Genomic DNA, 13,966 nt, shown 5'->3' on the forward strand with positions numbered 1-13,966 from the left:
CTCCGTCAGCACAGGAACGTGTGCGGGGGCAGCGCCCGAGGCACCTGCGCAGAGGCCGAGGGCAGGACTGGGAGGGAGTCTGAGAGAGCCGCTCTGCCACAGCCTTGCTCTTGGACCTCGTGAAGATTTAAGCTCCCCCACTTTGGAGAGCAGCGCCTGGAGCACAGCCTCCTTTGGGGAGTGCTACAGACAAGCGCAGGGCAAGGAGACTGGGCTGCTTGTGTCCATACCAGCGCTTTTCAGGGCCCAGTCAGACATCTGGACGTAGACTTCCAGAGACATCTTGGACAATGCCAGGTTCATTTCCTGAGAAAGCCATGAACAAGCACAGAAAAGGACCACATCAGTGCACAGTTCAGCGTGGCTACTAGCGCCCGGAGCAGCGAAGGGCCAGTGTCAGAAACGCAAGGCAAGGCAAGCCTTGTCCGCAGAGCTGAGAGACTCTCTGCGGCTGACGTGAGCCACGAGGACTGAGGAAGAACATATCTGTGGCCACGGCCCTGGCCCCGGCCCCGAGGTGGGTTGACGGGGGTCCCCACACCCTCCTCCCCACCCTCCACGCTCTCCAGGTCAGCCAGGAGATGGGCTCAGGCCCTGCCAGTGACGGCTGGCCCCGTGAGCGTGCCTGGGTCTCACCACCGCCTCAGGGGCCCGGCCAGAGCAGCCAGAGGCGCCGGCGCGCCAAAGGGAAGGATGTTGGAAGTCTTCCGCTGCCTGAGGCGGCCCGGTTGAACTGGGCCTGGAGAAGGGCCTGTGCGGCGCAGAAGCTCACCCAGCAAGCCTCTGGCAAAGGCTGCCTTGCTGTGGTCAGCACTCTGAGCCCACCACTAATCCCAAAGAGCGCTTTCTCAGGGGTTCTGCCCAGCCAAGCCTCCCTCCCCAAAATGCAGGATCACCTTCTTCATACTCCTGGTCTCCACCCTCAGTTCAGCCAACTCCTCCTGCAGCAGCTGCAACTTTTGGGTTTGCTCCTCCAAAAAACCATGCAAATTCCTGCAGGAACAGCAAAGCAGATCTTGTCAGAGAGTGGCCCATCCCCTCTGGGGAGCGTCTGAGCTCAGCAAGGAACAGAGACCCACATGCTTTCCCTGCTTTGCGAGTGCTTCCCTTCCTCACCAGGTTGAGCAAAAGGCAAAGGCAGGAGGGAAGTACGGGAGCCCTGGCTATTAAGGACAATAAGCGCAGGTAGCACGAGGTCGGCTAACGCTTCTGCACAGACCCAATTCCAGCTCAGGAAACATCTCCTACCTCAGGGTCTTCAGGTCTGCTGCAGTCACACGCGTCAGCTCCTGAAAGGGAAAGACGCTCCATTAGAGAACCCACTAGCAGAGCTGCCGGGGCTTCCCGGGAGAGGCTTCCCTAGGAAGACACGGCAAAAGCTGCTGCTTCTTTGGGTCACCCTGCGTGGAAGCAGAAGAGCCCGTGATTTATGTGTGACAGCTACTGTCAGCAGCGCTCCCTTGCAGGAGGTGCCTGTCCCACTACAATCACCGACCTCTATCAGTCCCTTGGCCCGCATTGTCCACGCTGGCAGTGGGGTCCCACAGTAAACACCAGCTGCAATTCACATCACCGAGAGACAGTTATTTGACTAGGCTTGCTAGCGATCCCTGCAGTCACATTGTCTCCTCCCTGGTGCCTTGGGAGTGGGGCAGCAGGCTAGCTGAGGAGGTGGGGAACGTGGGGGTGCAGAGAGAGGACGCGCCTCTGACCGGGAGCCATCACCCCAGGCGTCAGGGGACGGCGCAGCCCCGATCTTCAGGTGTGCTCGGTGCCCCACAGCTATTCCCCATTGCCCCTCACTGCTTCAGTGAGCACCGAGACCAGGCTGCATGGGCTAGGAGAGGTGCCTCTCCATCGGTCTCCCCGCACGGCCCCCCTGGGAATTCCCAGTTCAGGCTTGGAAATACATACGCCCTTCTCTCGCAGACTTGCAGACTAAGCAAGCCGTTTGGTCTAGGAGCCAGAGCAGCAGCATGGCTGGCAGACTACCACTCTCACTGGTCGTCCAAAAGCAAGTCCCAGTCAAGGACATACTCAGGAAGCACTTGGGCCACAGGAGTTTCCACACGTATCGGCCAAAAAAGGAAAGCTGGCCAGCTGAAAGCTGGCATCCAGCACAGCCAGGCTGTCGCTTTCAGATGTTTGCTCAAGCAAACTCACCAAGAGCCACTGGGAGCAACAAGAGGAAGACTTTGAAGAACCTCGTCTTCTGCAGGGCCGTCTTCTGCCTGGAAAAGAGGGAGTTCTGTGGCTGTCAATGAGCCGAGTCTTGAGCAAACCCCTTCACAGCTGGATTTCCGTTTTCAGGCTGAAAAGCCACCATTTTAGAAGCCTGCTGCTGACAGAGAGCTGACAGAGCAGCGCCCAGGAGGAACATGATTTCTGCCCAAATCAGATCTAACGGCAGATCTTCCTCAAAGGAAGAGCTCCAGGAGCGCCTTCCGAAAGGGAATGAAAATAATCCCGGGAAGTAAAGAGGTCGAGCAAATGACCTTGCGGACCTTGCTCTCTCTTTGGTTGAGAAAGCAGGCCTGTTCTCACTTGCAATCACACAGCTCTCTCTTAGGGGTGTTTTTCCACACGGCTGGGAAGCACAGGAGCCTCGTCTGGCTTTCCTCCCAGAGCCCTCCCAGCCCTGCGCGGTCTCTTGCCATAGCTGGGGAAACCCTTCCCCTGCAGAGGCGTGGCTCTGCACCCGAGCTTCTGGCTACGCGGCAGTTTGTCCTACCGCAGCCAAAGTTTGGGCCACCGGCAAATGCATGGGAGTGAGACTGCCGAGGGGCTTTGCTCTTGGTTCTCCCTGAGAATGGCCACAGCACGAGCAGCGCCTGAGCTTCGGTGCCCAAGTGGGAGCGCTGGGCAGCTGGCTGGGGAACACCCCCTGCTCTCCCCTTTGCTTGCCCTGGCCCTTGGACATCCCCTTTCTCCCCCTGTCCACAGCAGAAACAGGTAGTACGTACATGGTGAAGATGCATGTCATCAGGCTCAGTAGATGTCTCCACAGGGAGACAAGGGCACCTGCCAGATGGCAAAGACGGCTGAAGACCGTGCCTGGGCAAAGAAAGCAGAGAAAAGTTAGGCCTGTCTCTGGAGGTCTCTTCTCTCGGATGCCCAGCCCGCATGTTTCGGCTCCCTGCGGGGAGGCGGGCACCGAGTCCTACGTATTCCCTCACTGGGGCAAAGAGCAGGGCAGCCTCCGCTTCTCCTGCCACTTGTTACATTTGGCCAGAGCTCTGGCACAGCGCAGCTCTCCTAGTTCGCCCCCGAGCACTTGACAGCAAGCATCAGTGCTGAGCTTACTTGCAACTTCAGCGGCCTTCTGACGGCCCTTTGCAGGCACTTGAGTGGCTGAGCTGGGAGTCTCATGCACAAAGCCTGTCTCCAGCGCCACCCCCATGCAGAGGCTCCTATGGGAGGAAAAAGAGAGATGTCGGTCGCCCACCGTCCCCACGCTGTGTGAGCCAAGGCCCTTGCCAGAGGTCGGCCGCAGGAAGCCTCCCAGGGGACGTCTCAGCTGCAGCAAGAGAGGGCAGCGCAGCTGGGCTGCATCCAGGCGTCCCCCTCTCCTTTCCCCATCCTTTGCTTTACAGGCCCGCAGTGGGAGAAGAGGAAGCAAGCTGGCGGCAGCAGCAGCCCCCTGCCGCGGGAAGCCCACCAGGCAGCACAGCCCGATTCTCACCCCATCCGTCCCTGCTCCCTGGCCCCTGGCACCAACCTGCCCCTCGCAGGCACCTCTCAGCGGCCGTTCGCGGAGGCTGCTGTCCCCCACCACGGCCCCCCACCTCTTCCCTGGGCGCTGGCGGTCTCCCGACCCCTCTCCTCCCCGCACAGCTCCCCCCCTCAGCCAGGCAGGGCCGCGCCTCAATGTCCAGAGGGGGCCAGCCTCAGGTCCCAGGGGCTTGGCCTCCCCGTGCAGCAAACTCTCCCCCGGCAGCAAAACCTCCCCGTGCAGCAGGGCTGGGCGCTGGCCCCTGCAGCAGGAGGCTGCCGCCTCCCCAAAAGCCCAGGCTGCACACTGGCTTTTGGCCGGGAGAGCGAGCCAGGCTTTCAGCCGAGGCCCATCCCCGCAGAAGGGGGGCTTCGCAAGCCACTGGGGGGGGCTCTTCTTCAGAAGCCTCTGTCGGCTTCCCCATGCTGCTCCGCGCCGTGTTAGGCCGTGTTAGGCCGTGTCCCTGCTACCTCCCCAGCCCGAGGCCCCGGGCAGGAGCAGCCCACCTCGTACCTCGGCTCCGCGGCCTCCCCTGCTGGCTGTTGGTCAGCCTTCTTCCCCAAGGAGCCGTCTGAGGCCCCTTGGCGTCTTCTCCGGGGTGCCTTTCTCCCCGCCATCTCTGGGCAAAGGCAGGCTCCCCGCTCAGCTCTTCCGCCTCAGCTCCAGCAGTGTGGCCTGCCCAGGCAGAAACAGCTCTGGCAGCAGGAGCGCGCCTGCCCAGGGCAACAGCCACACAGCAGCTGTGGGCTCCTTCCCCGCGCACCACAGGGCTGTGTGGGCGGCCAGCTCTGACCTCACAGTGGCGTCTCTGACATCACACTGGGGCTCCCCAGGGCTGAGCAGGGCGGGGAGAACCTCCAGGCTGCCGCCCGACCGGGCACAAATGGACAGAGAGTAGCGAGATCTAGAACGGCGACGTTCATGGGGTGAGGAATGGGGTCTCTCCTGATCTACTTACTCTCTAGGTGCATTAGGAGAGGTGATTCTGGAACCTTTGCTTCCATTCACATGCCCATGAGGCATACTTGCCACTCCCAGGGCACACACGACACTGACGCTGGCAGAGGAAGGTTTTGGGAAACAGGGGAAAGGCGCTTTAACAAGTTGTACACAGAAGCTCAGAATTGCTCCTGACATTTAGAAAAACGGGTTGAAGTGTGTTCCCCATTTCATCATAAAAAAACAGCTTTGCAGATATTCTGAGAATACCTATAGTCAAATGTGCTGGAATCATACCTTCATTTCACTGGGTAGACTTACCCTTCATCTATATACGTGTAGGAAGTTAAAAGCAGGACCTCTTGCAACAATCTACTTACAGCAAGGGAGAAAACTCTTCACATCACAAAGTCAAGATTTCATGTTCTCAGCCCTGCCACTAATGGGTACAGGGAATACCCAGCAGAGCCCCCGGGCTTAGGGCAGGCAAAACAACCTGTGTCCTGCAGACTGTGCTTTTTGAGCATTTCTGCCTACGTGCTCAGAAAACAACACCGGAAGTAAAAACATGAACTCTATTTTCTCTGGAATCCATCTGAGGCTTTTTCAGGTGCATGAAGGTACGTTGTGGTCATTCCTTGCTGAAACCTCAGCTACATCTGCCAAAGCTGAGCAGCAAATAGCTCTTCTTTCAATGGTGAAACTCACAATGAATCAAATGCTTACCAGTGGTGAAAATCACAATAAATCAAATGCTCATTGACTTCACGTGTGTGAATATGAAAGCGCCGTCAATAAAACACCCTATAGGATTAAAAAAAAATCCCGCTCTTAGTGAGTCAGGCTCTATCCAGTCATTCAGCAGTATATCACGTTTGTGTTCTTTGTTGCTCAGTTGACTCCTTACCTCATGCTCCAGGCCTGAAAGCATTTTCCACTGCATGATCTGATGTTGTGTAATTTCTGAGACTTGTTTTTGATCTGCCTGTGTTGGGTTTTCACTGTGTATATAAACCGTGTATATATAACTTGTGATGTTATTGGTAAAGTTATTTGTTATAACAAATACACACATCCATTATTAATAAATTACAGTCCCTAAAGAAAATTAATGCAAATAACAAGTAGTAGGAATCTACTTCTGCAGCTGGGTTTAGGATGGCAGAGTGCACAAAGGAAAAAGATCTAAAGAAAAAAAGATTTAAAAAGTCAGGTTAGGATTTTAAAATAAATTCATTGAGTTCCTTCTCAGAAGCACATTGTTCCCTCAATCAAACATAACCAACTGTTACTCCAGGTTATTCTGGATATGGGTAGAACTGCAGACAAAAAATTCAAAGAGAAACAAAATGTAGAGGTAAGTTTTGAGCCCATCAACATGAAGGATAAAACTAGCAACTCCCTTGAGCCAAGCATTCCTTCCAGAAGAAGTTGCACAAGGGGTAGGGACAGCAAATAGTCAGATACGAATTCTGCTGTGATAAGTGACTCTCAGACACACAAGACATTTTTCAACTGAAATGTAATGGAGAAATTAAAAAATAACAGAGATCAAGGTTTAGGTGCAGGATTTAGAAAAAAATAAGTACTAACACTCTAGCAGTCTTTGTGCATAAATAATATCAAGGGTTAGCAGAAGTGTCTAAAATAAAATGCCCAAACAATTACTGAAAGAAAACCAAACAAGATGGATTAGTTTATTTTTTTCTTATCCAAAACTATTGGCACCTGAAGACCAAAGGAGAAATAAAGAATAAACATACCGCAAAATAAAACTGAGTAGTGAAAAGAATGTTTACTTGAAGAGTGTATTAAGTTTGAAGTACAACAACATTGCACTTCTGTGAATCTGATCATTGTGATTCTTGGCTGTCAGTGAGAAGAGCAAATGGACAGTGTTAGCCACTTATTTGTACAATCTAATGAAGTACAAGTTTTCTGGTTAGAGAAAAGCAGTTTGCTATTGAGAACACTTGTTAACAATGTCCCATGCTTGAGAAATCTAAAACCATCACTGTACTGGTTTTGGCTGGGATAGAGTTAATTTTCTTCGTAGTAGCTAGTATGGGGCTATGTTTTGGATTTGTGCTGGAAACAGTGATAATTCAGTGATGTTTTAGTTCCTGCTGGGCAGTGCTTACACAGAGCCAAGGCCTTTTCTGCTCCTCACCCCACCCCACCCGCGAGTAGGCTGGGGGTGCACAAGGAGTTGGGAGGAGACACAGCTGGGACAGCTGACCCCAGCTGACCAAAGGGATATTCCATACCATATGACGTCATGCTCAGCATATAAAGCTGGGGGAAGAAGAAGGAAGGGGGGACGTTTGGAGTGACGGCGTTTGTCTTCCCAAGTAACCGTTACGCGTGATGGAGCCCTGCTTTCCTGGAGGTGGCTGAACACCCGCCTGCCGATGGGAAGCAGTGAATGAATTCCTTGTTTTGCTTTGCTTGGGAGCGCGGCTTTTGCTTTACCTCTTAAACTGCCTTTATCTCAGTCCTCGAGTTTTCTCACTTTTACCCTTCCGATTCTCTCCCCCATCCCCCTGGGGGGGAGCGAGCGAGCGGCTGCCAGCCGGGGTTAAGCCACGACAATCAGATATTTTATTTTTCTCCTATTTTTATAATTGTAGTAATTATTTTGATCAGCTGCCATTGAGGAAAAACGTAAATAACACACTGCCGGCCCAATCCAGCAATCCAAATCTCAGGGACAAAACTCACAGTTGCTGTGGATTTTTCTGGTGCTTATCTCACTCATTTCTTTTGCTTTTTGATTTGTTGTAAAAGAGCTACTGATGATTTAAACACAGATGCCTAAGTGTGGCTTCCTTCTGCACCTTTCATGGTGTTTTGCTTAAAAAAGGCAAACCAGAAAGCAGGTGAGAGTGACAAATAAACCTTTCTTTCATCCTAAACAGAGATTTTGTCCTTGAGCTGAGATAACTTTCCCAAATTTTTCACTGGAACAGGTACATTTCTACCACAAAGTTTTGGTTCTAATAGATTTGCATCAAAACCCCATCATTGCCAAGGAGAAAGATTTTTCTCCGAGTACATTTACACTTAAAGGACTGAAGCCTACTGAAACAAAAAGGCTTTTTTTAACAGGGACTTTGACTAAGTAGCGAAGGATTTGTCCCTAACAGCATTTGATTTAAGGCCAATTTGCATTTTCAGGTGCTAATTGTCTGAATGATCTCACCCTTCATTTCTTCATATTCTAGTCATAGGCAGATGATAATTGTAATCCCATATTTGGCAAGGAATCTGTTAAAATCATGGTCAAAATGCAGGAAATGTGTGTTAAACCCTTTTACTGCTGACCACTTAATACAAGATGCAAAAAAAAGATCCTTAAATTTTCCAGGAATGGAGACGCACCACAATCCTTATTTTGTAATTTCCTTTTAAGCTAGACAGCTGGGCCGTCCCCCACCTCCTAAGGACAGGCTTGTGGTTGTATTTTGCCACCCCTGTATTTGTCACTCTTGGTGTTTGCCCCACATGGTCTCATCTGTATTTGTCTTTCAGCTCATAGGCCTTTTTCCTTCGTGTTAACCACCTTCCATGTTACCGGCACTAACTTTTCCAAGTAAAGAATTGAAGTAGAGAAGGGAAAAACGGCTCCAAAAGTCTTCTCTGACACCAACTAGGAGAGAAGTTTTCCAAGGGAAAGACTAAAATGGGAGCAAAATCAGGCCCAGACAATTGTGTGCAATCGTTTAGGTTTAAAGATTTTTAAAATTTAAAGTCACACCCTAAAATTTTGAACTAAATTCAACCTGTCACACTCCAGTCTTGCTGCAGGGGGGCATGCATTGAAATGGAGTAACATAAGAGAAGCTTTTCCAATGACATTTCATCCCAACTAAAGTGAGGAATCACTGGCAATTGAAAAGAGAGGCTGTTGTTTCTGAGACTAATTGTAAAAATCCAACGCCTTATATACTTTGTGCTCTGCAGAAGTGTCTGAGCTTCTGAGAGCTGACAAGAACAAGAAAGCATCTCTGAACCTGCAGGTGAACCTTATGAGATTCAGCCCTCATTAATAATCTCTTTCAGTATCATCTAACTTTTTTTTTCTTTGCTAATCTGTGAATTGGCCAGAAGTCATTGTATTTCACACAAAATCCTCCTTTGGCTGCTACCTCTAAGTTTCTCCCTGCCTTCTGCAAATTCTCATGGATGTTTTCAGGGCAGAGATGTGGGCTTTAGATTCCCATTAATGTTTGATAACGCTCCCATACTTAAAATTACCGCCATAAAGATGAACATTTACATTCAAGTCACCAGATCAATGTTAACAGCAACAGCTTGAAATCCCACTGAACTGGTATGAAATGGCTCCAAATGTTTGTTGGAAAAACCGGGGCTGCAAACAACGTGTGCTCCCGTCCGGTCTCCAGCTCTAGCTTGTAAAGCAGCAGCACCATGAGTCCTCCTCCGCAGCAATGAAAAGCAGCGAAGGACAGGTGACTGGAGTTTGAAGTGCCTTTAAACCGGCTCCAGCTGTCTCTGAATTTCTCTGGCTCCCTGCTAGCGGCAATTTCAACTGTAGCAGAATAGAGAGGCCGTTTTGTCACAAGGGTTAAGAACTAATGAACAAAAGAGTATTTTGTAAGTCTGAAAAATTAGCATGGACATCTCTCAGCAGCAGCAAGAATGGCTCAGTGTACCAGCTGCAGCATGTAACGAAGGGAAGAGAGAACATGGATCACTCCTTGAGCTGAGTTTGAGACGGATTACAGATTCTGTACAAGTGATGTGGAAGGTGGTGAGATTTAGCTAAAATGCAACTTCATGAATTAAAGAAAAAGAAGACCTTTACAAAGGCAGTCCAGCCTTTGCCACATTTCTCTTCATGAAGGCTCACCTTAATATCATCCCTCCTGAGGTCCATCAAAAACCATTCAAGACCCGCTGACGTCAATAGAAATTTTGTCATGGACTTCATTAATCCTTGGATTTAACCAACTGTTCATTTGCTATCTGCTGTTTCATCAATGACCTTCCACCAACACTTCTTCCACTCCTAGAAGAGGAAAGGACTTAGTCGCCATCACGGAAACGTGGTGGGATGAGTCGCACGATTGGAGTGCTGCAATGGACGGCTATAAGCTTTTCAGAAGGGACAGGTGAGGAAGGAGAGGCGGTGGAGTAGCCCTGTATGTTAGGGAATGCTTCAACTGTCTAGAGCTCGATGGTAGTGATGATGAGGTCGAGTGCTTGTGGGTAAGGATGAGGGGGAAGGCCAACAAGGCAGATATCCTGCTGGGAGTCTGTTATAGACCACCTAGCCAGGAAGAGGAGGCAGATGAAATATTCTACCAGAGGCTGGCAGAAGTCTCCCAGTCGCTAGCCCTTGTTCTCGTGGGGGACTTCAACTTTCCGGATGTCTGCTGGAAATACCACACGGCAGAGAGGAAACAGTCGAGGAGGTTCCTGGAGTGTGTGGAGGATAACTTCCTGACGCAGCTGGTAAGCGAGCCCACCAGGGGAGATGCCTCGCTTGACCTGCTGTTCACGAACAGAGAAGGGCTGGTGGGAGATGTGGTGGTCGGAGGCCGGCTTGGACTTAGCGACCATGAAATGGTAGAATTTTCGATACTTGGTGAAGTAAAGAGGGGGGCCAGCAAAACCGCTACCATGGACTTCCGGCGGGCGGACTTTGGCCTGCTCAGGACACTGGTCGAGAGGGTCCCTTGGGAGACGGTCCTGAAGGGCAAAGGGGTCCAGGAAGGCTGGACGTTCTTCAAGAAGGAAGTCTTAAAGGCGCAGGAGCGGGCTGTCCCCATGTGCCGCAAGAAGAACGGGCGGGGAAGGCGACCGGCCTGGCTGAACGGGGAGCTCTGGCTGGGACTCAGGGAAAAAAGGAGAGTTTATCACTTGTGGAGGAAGGGTCAGGCAACTCAGGAAGAGTACAGGGATCGCGTTAGGTCGTGCAGAGAGGAAATTAGAAAGGCAAAAGCCCAGCTAGAACTCAACCTGGCCACTGTCGTGAGAGACAACAAAAAATGCTTTTATAAGTATGTTAATGACAAAAGGAGAGCCAAGGAGAATCTCCATCCTCTATTGGATGGGGGGGGGAACGTTGCCACCGAGGACGAGGAAAAGGCTGAGGTACTCAACGCCTTCTTTGCCTCAGTCTTTAGTAGTCAGAATGGTTATCCTCAGGGTACTCAGCCCCCTGAGCTGGAAGACAGGGACGACGAGCAGGATAAACCCCCCATAATTCAAGAGGATGAAGTTCATGACCTGCTATGCCACCTGGACGTTCACAAGTCTATGGGGCCGGATGGGATCCACCCGAGGGTTCTGAGGGAGCTGGCGGAGGAGCTTGCCGAGCCGCTCTCCATCATTTACCAGCAGTCCTGGTTAACTGGGGAGGTCCCGGACGACTGGAGGCTCGCCAATGTGACTCCCATCTACAAGAAGGGCCGGAAGGAGGATCCGGGGAACTACAGGCCGGTCAGCCTGACCTCGGTGCCGGGGAAGATCATGGAGTGGTTGGTTTTGAGGGCGCTCACGAGTCATGTCCGGGACAACCAGGGGATCAGGCCCAGCCAGCACGGGTTCATGGAAGGCAGGTCCTGCTTGACCAACCTGATCTCCTTCTATGACCAGGTGACCCGCCTAGTGGATGAGGGAAAGGCAGTGGATGTAGTCTACTTGGACTTCAGTAAGGCCTTTGACACTGTCTCCCACAGCATTCTCCTAGAGAAGCTGGTGGCTCACGGCCTAGACAGGTACACTCTTCGCTGGGTAAAAAACTGGCTGGACGGCCGAGCCCAGAGAGTTGTGGTCAACGGAGTTAAATCCAGTTGGCGGCCGGTCACGAGCGGTGTTCCCCAGGGCTCAGTACTGGGGCCAGTCCTGTTCAATATCTTCATCAATGATCTGGACGAGGGGATCGAGTGCTCCCTCAGTAAGTTTGCAGACGACACCAAGTTGGGCGGGAGTGTTGATCTGCTGGAGGGTAGGAAGGCTCTGCAAAGGGACCTGGACAGGCTGGATCGATGGGCTGAGGCCAACTGTATGAGATTCAACAAGGCCAAGTGCCGGGTCCTGCACTTCGGCCACAACAACCCCAGGCAACGCTACAGGCTTGGGGAAGAGTGGCTGGAAAGCTGCCCAGAGGAAAAGGACCTGGGGGTACTGGTTGACAGCCAGCTGAACATGAGCCGGCAGTGTGCTCAGGCGGCCAAGAAGGCCAACGGCATCCTGGCCTGTATCAGAAATAGTGTGGCCAGCAGGAATAGGGAGGTGATCGTGCCCCTGTACTCGGCACTGGTGAGGCCGCACCTCGAATCCTGTGTTCAGTTTTGGGCCCCTCACTACAAGAAAGACATGGAGGTGCTGGAGCGCGTCCAGAGGAGGGCAACGAAGCTGGTGAAGGGCCTGGAGCACAAGTCTTATGAGGAGCGGCTGAGGGAACTGGGGTTGTTTAGCCTGGAGAAGAGGAGGCTGAGGGGAGACCTCATCGCGCTCTACAACTACCTGAAAGGAGGTTGTAGCGAGGTGGGTGTTGGTCTCTTCTCCCAAGTAACTAGCGATAGGACAAGAGGAAATGGCTTCAAGTTGCGCCAAGGGAGGTTTAGATTGGACATTAGGAAAAATTTCTTTACTGAAAGAGTGGTTAGGCCTTGGAACAGGCTGCCCAGGGAAGTGGTGGAGTCACCATCCCTGGACGTATTTAAAAGACGTGTAGATGAGGCCCTTAGGGACATGGTGTAGTGGGCATGGTGGTGTTGGGTTGACGGTTGGACATGATGATCTTAGAGGTCTTTTCCAACCTTAATGATTCTATGATTCTATGATTCTATGACTCTGGCTCACTCGCCCAGTCACTCGCCCACCTATGTCATCAGGCAAGAGTGGCCTAAAAAATCATCGGCTGCTTCTAGATATAACAAAATGACCATTCCATACATACATATATTGAAAAACTATCTTTCATTTGCTAATGACTTTAGTTTGTGCTAATATTTGCTTTACCCTCATGTTTTCTGAAATTAGAATAATTTTGTCCTAAAAGGCCCCAAATACACACTGCAGGGCTACTCTGTTGTCGTCCTCAGGTAATGAAATATTCCTTGCCACCCTGGGGCACTTGCCTCTATGACAGATCACAAGGTATCAGTGATGAATGTGGTGTAAAAGAATAAGCAGAGAACAATTCTCCTTTACAATAAACTGTGAAGTTATTATATACTAAGCAAAGTTTTTCTGAGATGAACAGTTATATACTTTAATCTCCTTTACATATATATTCAGGGCACTGCAAAACTCCAGTCTAGAAGTTAATACCTCCAGGTTCTTTCACATTGCATTTTTTTACATTTAAGAAGTGAACTTCTTAGTATTCCTAGGCATTGCTGCACCTTGTGTTTTGCTCTTTCTTTTCCAGCTGGGGACCTGTTGTAATGACATTTCAAAAAGAGATATCATGTATGGAAGAGCATGATTTGTTTTCCTCACTTAGCTCTTCCAAAACAGGGCGGAGGTACATTTGTCCATGTGTTTAAAACCAAACTTTTCACATAGTTAACTTGCTCATCACAGTCAAGACTGACCCTCTCTGCTGCTCAAACCTACATTTTTAAAGCAGCCACATATTTAAATAGAGAAGGGAATAATGCTTATTTTACATTCAGATAAAATCCTGGGAAAGAATTTTATTCTTTAAAAAGTAAAGAGAATGAACAGTTGGCGCTACTTCATTAAAACAAGATGTCATTTGCGGAGGAGGTCACGTTATTCCAGGAACGCAGCTCCTTCCTGGTTATTAGTTGTTCGCAACTGTTGAAGATTTTCTGACATCACACTGGGGCTCCCCAGGGCTGAGCAGGGCGGGGAGAACCTGTGGGCTCCCCTGGGGCCACACAGCTGCCGCCCGACCGGCCACAAATGGACAGAGGTAGCGAGAGCTAGAACAGCGACGTTCATGGGGTGAGGAATGGGGTTTCCGACAGGCCAGTCAGACAGGCTCCCCACCCACCCCCATTTTACAGAAATTATGGGTTAATCAACAAACGGGCAGCCTGGTTGCTGGGAAGGTGCTAGCCCAAGTTGTTCCATCTGCTCCTCCGGCCCCACTATCGCGAAAGGAACGGAGGAGCTCCTGGCCCTGGGAGCCCCCGAGGGCTGCCCCAATGATTTTGGTCACCCTGCAACCCCCGCCTGCAGGCTGCCAGTGGCCACGTCAGCGCGCACTCCCGCCCTCCCCCGGATGGATCTTCTCGCGCACCCCACTTTGGAGACAAATCTTCTACACCGATCTGAACGGCCACAGCATTTATTTCTGCCCCCCCTCCC

Source organism: Calonectris borealis, chromosome 4 (genome assembly GCF_964195595.1).
Source record: "Calonectris borealis chromosome 4, bCalBor7.hap1.2, whole genome shotgun sequence".
NCBI classification, from domain to species: domain Eukaryota; kingdom Metazoa; phylum Chordata; class Aves; order Procellariiformes; family Procellariidae; genus Calonectris; species Calonectris borealis.